This window comes from Homalodisca vitripennis, chromosome 2 (assembly GCF_021130785.1).
Source record: "Homalodisca vitripennis isolate AUS2020 chromosome 2, UT_GWSS_2.1, whole genome shotgun sequence".
In the NCBI taxonomy this organism is placed as follows: domain Eukaryota; kingdom Metazoa; phylum Arthropoda; class Insecta; order Hemiptera; family Cicadellidae; genus Homalodisca; species Homalodisca vitripennis.
In genome coordinates this window covers 224656746-224669449 of record NC_060208.1, presented here as the reverse complement: position 1 = coordinate 224669449, position 12704 = coordinate 224656746, and the positions used below count along the sequence as shown (strand labels likewise).

Genomic DNA, 12704 nt, shown 5'->3' with positions numbered 1-12704 from the left:
CCCTGACGACCCCCTAACCAGCAGCTTCGCGGTGTTAAAGATTCTTTCACACTAAATTAATCCGCGAATTCACCAACACGAGTGACCGCTACGACGACTACTACAACTGTATGAGTACTACCCTTTATTATATTAGTTTGCTAATATCGACAATGTACCAACATACCGACACGAATGTATCTGTTATGGATCGGCGATCTGAGATCATTTTGCTCAGGAGGTCGAAGTTCATGGTTGTAAACAGAAAAATTGTATGGAGCATTAAAGAATAGATAAAATTATTATATTGTCATTTCTTGTCTGTTAAAACCCCTAAAAATTTAGGGAACAAGTGTGGGAGTAGACGTTTTCATGACTGTAATATGCTTCTCAGTCCGAATTGTGTACAGGCTATGTAGATATTAGGCCTACCTGTAAATCTTGCTACAAAGATTATGTTGGCAAAAGTAATCAATCTTGAGTAAGAATGACTAATCTTTGGTTTTATACTAGATAAATAAGTACTCGCCTTAACAGTCCGTATTTTTATTGTTTTAAGACCGATTTCAATTTTAAGAATCGGCTTTTTAAGATCGTTGGTTGATACAGTCACATACGAGTCTCGTACATACAAAACACAATGTAACATCTAAAATCTTGCGGAATAAATAAATAGAATAAAACCTATATGCTGTTACATGATGGTCGACCATCCTAACCTCGAAACGAAGCAGAATGTCTTGGTTTTATTTTGTTCACTAAAATTCTGAGAAATCGTTATCTGTAATCTACTTCCGGTCTAAGGTATTTCTGGTGCTGTAGTGTAGATTAAGAATACATACATATTTATACATGCGATAGCCATCACATTTTACTTTGATCAAATAGCGTCTACTTCCGGTAAAATGTATTTCCGGTACCCGCTGCCTGTTGAGTTCATGTACACACGCATATATGAACCTTTAACCTTTTTATCTTTTTAACCTTTCTAGGATGTTTTAAGGTGATAAAAATATAGCTCTTCTAGGGGTTACAAACCTATTTCATGACCATAAGGTTGACATTCATGAATATTCTTTAGATGCTTGCTGAGAGTTTATTCTACGTGTATTTTAAAGTCCATCATTGTAAACCATCAAGAGATTCAAAAATAAATCTTGTAAGCCAACATTAATTAGAGCCAATATATTTCAATTCACACACACACACACACACACACACACACACACACACACACACACACACACACACACACACACACACACACACACACACACACACACACACACACACACACACACACACACACACACACACACACACACACACACACACACACACACACACACACACACACACACACACACACACACACACACACACACACACACACACACACACACACACACACACACACACACACACACACACACACACACACACACACACACACACACACACAAACGCGCGCGCGCTTGTGTATTCAATAAACATTGAATCACAAAAAGAACTTGCTCCGCCGGGACTCGAACTCGGATCTCTCACTTGCCGGATGAGTGCGCTACCACTACACCATAGAGCTCTTTTTACGATTCAATTATTTATTTGGCCGTTTCTGTCACATACGTGTTTAAATAACCAAACTAACATTATGATCGGAAGACCAAATACCTGTCAAACGACTTTTATTTCCATTCATTAAACTTGTGGAAATTGCATTACCGAATTTAATTTCAATAACATTTTAATCACAAAAAGTGTTTGCTCCACCGGAACAAATAAATTAAAAGCGTAATAAACATCTTGCCTTTTAAAAAGTAGAGTATTATTATTCAGTTGGAATGTAAATACAAAAATTTAGAGTGTATAATCAGTTATCAGTATAAGCATTCATTGTACTTGTGATATTTAAGACCAAATTAATATCAACTTTCAAACAGCGAAAAACTAATGTATTGATAGTGTTGCTTGATAAAAAGTAGTGTGATAGTTGAAGTTAAATATTTAAATAAGGGAGTAAATGAAAAAAATACATTGATGTTGAAGTTTAAAATAGTCCAAATTGGATCTTACAGCAAATGGTGGAAATTTAAAACCATTATATACGTGTTTTATATGCAATTATGTGTATCACAGTTTATTGACAGTTGCAATTATAGTGCTGAAGAGACATTAGACGATATAATTTTACCTGCCACATATCTGCATAGTGAACTCTACTAACCCATTTATCCATGGTTCAGTCTCAGTCAGTCCAGACAGACGACACTAACTCCACAGTGTAGCTGACACATAGACATCGCGCGCTGAAGCGACTGGCAGACAATTCGCGAGGCGAGTGTCGGCGTTGACGGAGGCGAGATGTCGTGACTTAACCCATTCCGTCGCTGTCATTCCCTATAATATAACAGCGTTTCAACGGCTCACATCTCACACCGAGACGAACCGTACTCAACGAGGATTCAGTTTGTTTTGTCAATTTAGCCCTCGTTTCCAGGCCGGCATATTTGCCCGCAATGCGCCCCAATTTAAATGTTGATTAGTTCCGCCAAGTTCGCGTGATTTACTTGTATTTGTAGCGTGAGTGGACAACTCAGCAGGGCTGAGACTTCACTAATATCAGCTAGTCTGAGAGAACTCTGTTTAGACTGATCTCAGTCTATTTTTGCAAACATGCTTGGTACCGATTAGACAACTCAGCAGGGCTGAGACTTCACTAACATCAGCTGGTCTGAGAAAACTCTGTTTAGACTGATCCCAGTCTATTTTTGCAAACATGCTTGGTACCGATTAAATAACTCAGCAGGGCTGAGACTTCACTAATATCAGCTAGTCTGAGAGAACTCTGTTTAAATTGATCTCAGTCTATTTTTGCAAACATTCTTGGTACCGATTAAATAACGCAGCAGTCCTGATACTTCACTAATATCAGCTAGTCTGAGAGAACTCTGTTTAGACTGATCTCAGTCTATTTTTGCAAACATGCTTGGTACCGATTAGACAACTCAGCAGTTCTGAGACTTCACTCATATCAGCTAGTCTGAGAGAACTCTGTTTAAATTGATCTCAGTCTATTTTTGCAAACATTCTTGGTACCGATTAAATAACGCAGCAGTCCTGATACTTCACTAATATCAGCTAGTCTGAGAGAACTCTGTTTAGACTGATCTCAGTCTATTTTTGCAAACATGCTTGGTACCGATTAGACAACTCAGCAGTTCTGAGACTTCACTCATATCAGCTAGTCTGAGAGAACTCTGTTTAAATTGAACTCAGTCTATTTTTGCAAACATTCTTGGTACCGATTAAATAACGCAGCAGTCCTGATACTTCACTAATATCAGCTAGTCTGAGAGAACTCTGTTTAGACTGATCTCAGTCTATTTTTGCAAACATGCTTGGTACCGATTTAATAACTCAGCAGGGCTGAGACTTCACTAACATCAGCTGGTCTGAGAAAACTCTGTTTAGACTTATCCCAGTCTATTTTTGCAAACATGCTTGGTACCGATTAAATAACTCAGCAGGGCTGAGAATTCACTAATATCAGCTAGTCTGAGAGAACTCTGTTTAGACTGATCTCAGTATATTTTTGCAAACATGCTTGGTACCGATTAGACAACTCAGCAGTTCTGAGACTTCACTAATATCAGCTAGTCTGAGAGAACTCTGTTTAGACTGATCTCAGTATATTTTTGCAAACATGCTTGGTACTGATTAGACAACTCAGCAGTCCTGAGCCTTCACTAATATCAGCTAGCCTGAGAGAACTCTGTTTAGACTGATCTCAGTCTATTTTTGCATACATGCATTGTACCGATTAGACAACTCAACAGTCCTGACTCTTCACTAATATCAGCTAGTCTGAGAGAACTCTGTTTAGACTGATCTCAGTCTATTTTTGCAAACATGCTTGGTACCGATTAGTCAACTCAGCAGTTCTGAGACTTCACTCATATCAGCTAGCCTGAGAGAACTCTGTTTAAATTGAACTCAGTCTATTTTTGCAAACATGCTTGGTACCGATTAGACAACTCTGCAGAGCAGAGACTTCACTATTATCAGCTAGCCTGAGAGAAACCTGCTTTTACTGATATCAGTACATTTCTGCAAACATGCTTGGTAGATTAGACAACTCAGCAGAGCCGAGACTTCACTAATATCAGTTAGGTTGAGAGGAACTTGTTCTAACTGATATCAGTACATTTTGGAAACATTCTTGGTACTGATTAGACAACTCAGCAGGGCAGAGACTTCACTATCAGCATATCGGGCGTGAAAGACAGACAATATTTAAGAGTAAGGCTTTCTGTAGTATACAAACATGTAGGTCTTAATAACTTAAAGAAATAGTACAATGGAGGTCCTGGACATAATGGGAGATATGGGAGGCGTCTCCCTTCATTCAATGGCGGACTTTACACTGCGGAAAATATTGCAAATTGCAAAGTAATCTCTTTACAATTACACGATACCAGTACAATATGTTACCGTATATCGCGTGAACTCACGATTGTTAAACACAGGTTTTTACGAGATGTATTCGTTGGTGGAAGACTTTACGTTCTTCTGGACCTTCGGTCTTAAGCTAGTATAGCTGGGAGTTTTTTATGAGTTTCGTTGAAACTCATACTCCTGTGTTATGTTGAGGAGCTGGACACCTCTTGGGATTCTTGAAAAAAGATCTGCTGAATTCTTGACGTGCTGCTGGATGTTTACGCTCTTGTGTAAGAACGGGATTATTATCATTAGTGGGAAAATCAAAATATTACTATCTTATAGATCGATTTGGTCATGTGGTGTAATGTGTTGTGAGTCACGAGGTTTGTGGAACTTCTTCCCTCGATTCAGAATCTGATAAAAGAAACCTTTATTATTGTGTGACCACTTCTGGTTCTGTGTCTGGGACTTTTTCTTTGTACTTTGTTGTCCGTTTCTCTTATATCAATAGTCTGTTATTCGTCTGTTTTGTCTGTTGTCTTTATCCGTCTGCATTTTATTCGTTTCTGGGGTTCTCTAAATGCAGAAGCAAGATGGCCACTTTACCGACCAGTTTCAACACAGGCATATTTGACGCTCTACGTAGAAATTGTAAACAAATGTCGGTGTAAACAACACACGTACGTCATTCACCAGGGCACCAGAGGTCTTAAGCACCAAAAACTTCTAGAGTCGAGACATGGTGGCTTGTCACTTAAACTGCAGCTTCCAGTGTTTGAGTTTGTCAAATTGCTCCCACAACTTCCTAATGTTTTCCTGTAGTTTTAGTGAGATTTTATCCAGTTATTCATTCTTTCACGAATATATCGTGTTTTTCTATTGGATTGGCAACGTGTGGTATTCGAAAGTTACCTTTAAGCTGCATCCGGAACAATATCGAATGCGTTTTGTTCAGCCAAACTCCTATAAGGTTTCAATTTCTTACCATATGACCACATCGTGTTTGTCTATGAATCGTGCAGCGTTTACGCTCATCCGTTTATCACGTTTGCTTTGTTGCTATCAAATTCTGCGCTCGTGGGGGTGTATGTGTAACTCCTCCGAGATGTACATATTATTTATATATCCACATATTGTAAATTTTGATTTCATCGCTGGTCAGCACCTCGTCGAATTTTTTGACCAACATATTTTAAACCAAGCTCTTGAGATGTATTTATTATTCTCCAACGCACTTTGTATGTAAGGGGAACCCCTGCCACCACCCAACCTTGCCTACATGTACATGCAGACTAATCGTTATTGTCTTGAGATCGGTTCTCTGAACCCAACTACCAGACCAGTTCCTGGGGAGGCTGACTGCTATGGTACAAGTCAAAACAGAATGTCACTAAATTTCACCTAACAAGTAGCCTAACACTTCCTCATGAACACACCACGAAAATGTTTGATGTCCAATTTGTTTGCTCACATTTTCGAATCACTTACTGACATCGGTTTAACTGCGATGTTTTTTAACAGCGACTTCAGTTTTCTATTTTACGTTTTCGGAGACAGTTGTCTCTGATATTATTACATAGACTGACGCGATTTCACTCTTTTGCAGTGATGATACTAGTGTGAAACCTATACGATTTTGCATAAGAAAATACGTACTGAAACTGTTTTTGTAATCTTTACTATTCAAAGATTCACACAGCGAAAACCTTTTGTAAAAATGCAGTAAATTTTAAGATTGGTAATCTTTGTGTCCTTAGCTTGAGGAAAGGTTCTACTACTAAAATTAAACTAATATTTTAATATAGACTAATAAAAACAGCTCACACACAGCGTAAAGAATAAGTGGTTTATGAGTTGTTGAGAAAGGCGTTACTGTACTCTGTTCATTTGTGAGAAAGCGTGTGGGGTTGTCAGCACAGGAATTCGCAGAATGGTTCAGAAGAGGGGAATTCTGGCCAAAGTTTGACAAGGGTCGTAGAATTGAAACTTTGACATTGTTTCCTGTGACATTTGACCTTCTGAACATAAAGAAAGAATTGCCGAATCAACAGAATGAGTTGTTTTATGGCATAACTGATAGTAGTGGAAAAAAAAAACAAATTAAATCTGAATACACTGCTTAGTTATTATAACGTACAAAATTATCTTAAGATAGAACCCATTAAAATGAGAGTTTTGTTTCATTAAGTACGTTTCATAACTATTTAAAATAATACATGCAGGATAAAATCACATAAACAATACAAAATAACGAGAAATATCAGATTTGGGCGATTTCTTTTCCGTACATATTTTGACATGATCAAAACTCTAATTATTAATGTTTTTTTTAATAGAAGAACGATTCGTGTTCATGAGGATTACGAAAATAATGTATTTAATTTGTCATTTAATCTTTTATAGACATAAATTTAAAAAATTGTTTCCTTGTTAATTTACACTTTACTTTAGATACACGTTTAAGAAAGTACTTCTTATATATATATATATATATATATATATATATATATATATATATATATATATATAAGAATATATATATATATATATATATATAAACACAACGATGTAATACATGAAAAACAGATAGTATATGTTGTAACAAGGTATATCCCAAAAGTCAAATCTTTATACTTTATAATCTAATTATTAGCCTATATTAGTTACAATTCATTTCTCACAAAGCAGAAATTTGTGTTTGGATTATTTAGCAATATCCTAACTTAAAAAATCTAATTTATAAAACTAAACCGATAATTGTACTAATATTATCTTAATAGATAAATTGGTTTTTATCCAATAATAATTTTAGTATTACGTTCAGAAATTTATTTAGTTTCAATCAAAACATAATGTTTCTTCTAAAATTACTATGTTTATTTCACATGGTAATTTTCTGCATTACCTCAAACATTAAAACCAATAGTGCAGCGTTGGGCAGTTTCAGAGTGCCTGCAATGTGCGTGATGCACCACGCATGACGCAACTGTTCTGTCGCAACCACGTTTTGAATCTGATGTTCAGAAACAGGCCTGTTGTAATTTAACACACCTTGTATGTACATTGTATGTGGTAAATTTAAATCCGGATAGGAGAAATATTCAGTAGTACATACACAGACTGTACTTGGCATTTTGAAACAACCTCCTTTTCAACTTGCTTCGAATAACAGCTGTACGATTTAAACAATTTTATTTTAAACTATTGAAACCTATTTTACTTAATTTTAATCAATACAAAATATTTACACAACGATACTTATGTTTGCACTGGCATACTGTTTTCATATAACTTTTTGTTACGTTATGTTATGAAACGGACTCGTAATTGTTTCAATTGCATGCTCCTAGCGTCAGAGAATTAATCCATAAATTATATGACTTTGAATTAAGTCGAAATAGCCATTCCTGAATTCTTAGGTAGTTATTAGTCATTAGTCACACAATTTTTGTTTTTTTTTAGCTGTAGACTTTGTCAAATAAATATAATTAATATTTAACAGTTCACACTGAATTTTGAATTCAAATTTATTCTTCATGATTTTACAGAAGAATAAGAATTATAATTTAAACTTAACGACGGTAAATGTTAAATCTTATCAGGATTACAACAGAGTCAACGTATTATTATCTGTATGTACAATTGAATTTACATTGTAATGTTTTATAAAATCATTATTATGATTATATAAACGCAGTAAACCTACAGAAATCCATTAGATTGGTTATACTATGGATGATTATCAACAAATTGTTATAGATGAAATTGTTAAGTGAAATTTAATTTATAATGTGTATATTTTAAATATTGTTTAAATTTTACGCCCTACGTTATTGGAAATATTCAGATCCGAAAGAATTGTGTTGATATTTTTTATATACTATTAAGTCACATTTAGGAAGCGCAAAAATAATAATACTTGAAGTTTATAGAAAGCTCTGCTCGGCAGTCTCATTTCTCCCCCTGTCTAAAGCTGACGGTGTGAAATCAACGTAAGAATGGAGACTATATACTACAGACAGGGACCGAGAGTCTAGAGAGTAGAGTGGAATGGTGAATAATGGAATACGGAGAAGTTAGGGTAGGGCATGGTAAATTTGGGTGGGGGTAACCGTTTGTTTACCGTCTCGTCCCGCGCGACTGCGCAGACTACGAGCTACGAAGAGGAGAGGAAAAGGGGGTCGATAGACAAAGACCGAGTAGTTGATGGAAAAAAAGATTGTATCGAGGAAGGAAGTAAAAGCGAGGATAGGACTAAAGCAGATTGGGAGAGAGAGGAACAGCACAAGGGAGGAACGAGTGCAAGTGGAATGGAACAGTCACAAAAGGGTCGGTAGATGGATGAGAGAGACAGGCAGACAGGCAAGCAGAAGGAGTGACATAGCTGGAGGGAGCGGTTATCCCTAGCCCCGGTGGTGGAGTGCCATAATGTTAACTGATTTTGGTAAGTTCAAGTAAAATTCTATTAGTTTTGCTTTTAGCGTTGAATGAACTGAATTTCCACACTTACAACTGCATTGTTGCTTTTGTAGTACAATTGTAGGTTATGTTTATGACTAGTTTTATTACTGTTGTGTTTGGCTTAACCGGTTTGTGAATAATATAGGGAAATACTTGAACGACAATCCTAAGGTTAATACATTATTTACTGTAATTGGGTTAAACTATAATATCTGGTGTTAGAAACTGTTGTTATTTGACTGATCTGAACCAATTTGTATGAATTTCCATGGTAGTTACAAAATTGTGTGAAACATTTGATTTTTTGATTTTAGTGGCATAGCCAATTTACTTAGACTTGAAGTACATTTTATATCATATTAATTCATTTTACATCTATTCAAACACAATAAAGAAATAACATATATATATATATATATATATTATACATACATACATACAAAATATAACAACAAAAATAAACACATACGTAAATGAATGTAAAATTAGTCTGAAACAAATAAATTGCTAAAGGAACAGTTTAGAAGATAAATGTTAAAACACTGCACTGGAACACTAGAAAATTCAGCCCTCTAAAGACATTTCATACACAATTACCCCTTAATGGAATGTAGTGCCTATTGTTATTAGGCTATTGGTGGAGATTGTTTAATTGTTCGTTTGATGCGGGTTTAGGCACTGCAATATAATGCCTAAGCCTAAGTTGATTTAAAATCTAAACTACTTTCACCTCCTGGTACATTCAACAAAAACTTCAAATTTGAGGTAGCCTATAATTTGTATGTTTTATTTTTGTAATTCCTTGTTGCATTGGGGTGTAATACCCTACATCTAGCATAGACTTCTCAAATAGTGAAACTGGCCAATAGAAGGCTGCAAGAAAAAAGTAACCTCAAAGAGAAATCAAGGAATCGTGCGACATTTTAATAAACTTATAAATTAAGTCAGACAAAATTTTAAAGTTTTTTAGTACAATAAGCATAAGACAAGACAGAGGCAGAAAAACTAGATTCTTATATCTACAAGAACTGTGACAAAATGTATGTTCTTGACCTAGGACAGAACAAAATTTAATATTTTCATTTTTTTAATGTTTTTACTATACTCATAAGAGGTTCAAAAATTATTTTTTAAATGTTTTATTTTTCACCATTTGTGCGTAGCAGCCATTTTGGTTCACGAGAACCCAGTGATTTTCGGCTTCGCAGACATTAGCATTAAATTGATTATCTCTGGATTGGATTATGCTACAACTTTCAAACCTACACCACTTTTTTCAGAAAGATCTCTTCTAGAATATTTGTTATCTTCTTTATAGCTCTAAATGCTGTTTCTAATCCAATCCAGAGATAATCAATTTAATGCTAATTTCTGCAAAGCCAAAAATCGCAGGTTTCTCGTGAATAAAAATGACTGCCACACACAAACGGTGAAAGATAAAACTGAAAAAAATAATTTTGAACCTCTTATGAGTAGGCCTATAGTAAAAACATATAGAAAATGAAAATATTTTAAAATGGTCAAGCAACCATCATTGATGGATTGACCCAAACGTGTTCAAGTCAGTGCATATTTATTTCGTATGCTGACTGTTATAAAAATAAACTTAAGATTCGTCAGGCAACAAAAATACATATGACTGTCAGATAGGGTGGCCTCTGTCTGGTCTTGGGTAGTCTGAGCATGTTTGTAAGGCAGGTGTAAATACAAAAGACTATACACGAGTGAGGCAAAGAAGACAGTTGGAGTCTGGCCAGTAGTACCACACAAGATGATATGATGCAATTTCCTTAAAGGAGGACTTTTGGAGTTGAAAACGGAGGACAGTATTAAATATTCTTACAAACTTTACGAAAAACGTTTTTATTCATACATAAATTTAATATTTTATATGTATATATATATATATATAATAGAAATTATCACTTTACCAGAAATATATAACGTAGCATTACAAAATTAACCTATCATTCATAATATTTAAATAGAAAATCGAAGGGCAGTAGTGCCAGTGGAGCTGAACGGTTAGAAACAATAGTGAGTCAGTGACACTATAAACAACAGTCAATATACAACTGAATCTAACATCAGTTCACATGCCATGGCATTACGTGTGCGCTGCAATTACTTTTCATGGTTCTATCTTCGGGACTTCGGGAATCGATGGAACTGTTTAATGTGATGCTAATAGTTTTAAATATTTAAGCCTTAGCTAGAATGCCAGGCATTTATCATAATTTTCAAAAGCCGTGAGGACAGGAGGACATTAAAGCATTAAAAAGGAGGACATGTCCGCTGATTTTTCAACATATTCAAATGTTTTGTTTTCTGGTCAGAACTTCAGAATAATATATTGGTCTAAGTAGGATTAAGGATTTTTTGACAAAAATAATCTTTTATTTAATTCAGAAAAATCTAATTATCTTTCTTTTTCTACAAAGCAATCCAGATTAAATTTCAGCTGCGACATTTTTCTGGACAATGACAGACTCAAACAAGTAGACCACACAAAGTTTCTAGGACTTATAATAGATAAAGATTTAGTTTGGGATAAACATGTAGATATCATGTTACTAATAAGATGTCTACTGGTCTATATGCATTGCGACAAATGGCAAATATTAGTAATTTAAGTACACTTAAATTAATATATTTCTCATTGATCCACCCACATTTAGCTTACGGAATAAGCATTTATGGAGCAACATAGATAGGCTATTGGGCCTACAAAAAAGTATTTGTGTCATGAAACATTAAAGATATACAGATTCTGTTAAACATATTTTTTCTGAACTCGGAATTCTGACAGTATATGGTTTACACATATTTGAATCAGTAATTTATGTAGAACAATTTTTTGATCCTATAGCCTACTAAAAACTAATAAACATACATATAATATTCATTTTAATAGACATATCGATCAACACAATCTCGAATTTTAAAAGAATATTTAAAAGAAAACCTATTACGGAGGTGTGAGGTATTTACATAATTCACCAACAAAATTTGTAATGGAAACAAATCTGTTAAAATTTAAAAAAGAAGTAAAGGATTATTGAACTAATTTGTCTCTATATTCTTTTGAGTAATATATATATATATATATATAAATGAATGTTTGTGTGTATGTCCTGTATAGACTCAAAAAATATTTGATCGATCATCATGAAAATTTGTATGATATGTATTTTTTCCATGTAGAACGTTTATATGCTATGATTATTGATGTAACTGACTACCAGGCGGCACTGCAAAATATAACAGTTATTAAAGCGCCTGCACATTATAAACTGCAATTACGAGACAGTTACATATATTAAATAGTCAAACACTATTTGAGGGCGCTAAGTTTAGACATATATTTGTCTTTAAAATAAATTTATGGTGGAACTTAAAACTTGTGTGTTTAGACCATTTTATAATAAAGTAGATGTACATGTACAATGGCTATAAACATACACTTTTGACAGATTTTCTTGATCGTGGCAACAAGTTAAACTCTTCATTAGTGTTGGAAATATCGGCCCACTTGAACCAGAAGCGTTCATACATGGGCAAAGCTTACGAGAAGCGTGCGAAGCCGTGGAAAACAGTTAGTTCAATACAAAAATCGATTAATTTGTTTAAAGAAGAATTGAAGATAAATTGTTAAGATGTAATTTTTATCATTTGGAAGAACTATTATTATTATTTATTGATTTGTATTTTAAAATTAATATTAATACTTAGTTTTATTGTAGTGACGCTATTCTTTGTACCTTGTACATATTATGGAATAAAGTGGTTTGACTATGACTATGACTATGTCCTCCTAAAGCTGG

The 12704-nt window shown here is 34.6% G+C and overlaps 1 protein-coding gene across 2 annotated transcripts in view; it reads left to right on the top strand.

Moving 5' to 3' along the window:
- Nucleotides 1-12704, top strand: part of LOC124355442 (E3 ubiquitin-protein ligase TRIM71) — a 63900-nt gene that overhangs the window by 27471 nt on the left and 23725 nt on the right. The window contains exon 1 of one of the 2 annotated variants that reach the window (XM_046806582.1): nt 8740-8863. The exons of the other annotated variant lie outside the window; for it this stretch is intronic. The gene's annotated coding sequence lies outside the window, so the exon portion shown is untranslated. Of the gene's footprint in view, nt 1-8739; nt 8864-12704 lie in introns of those variants that run through there. 2 annotated transcript variants of the gene reach the window in all.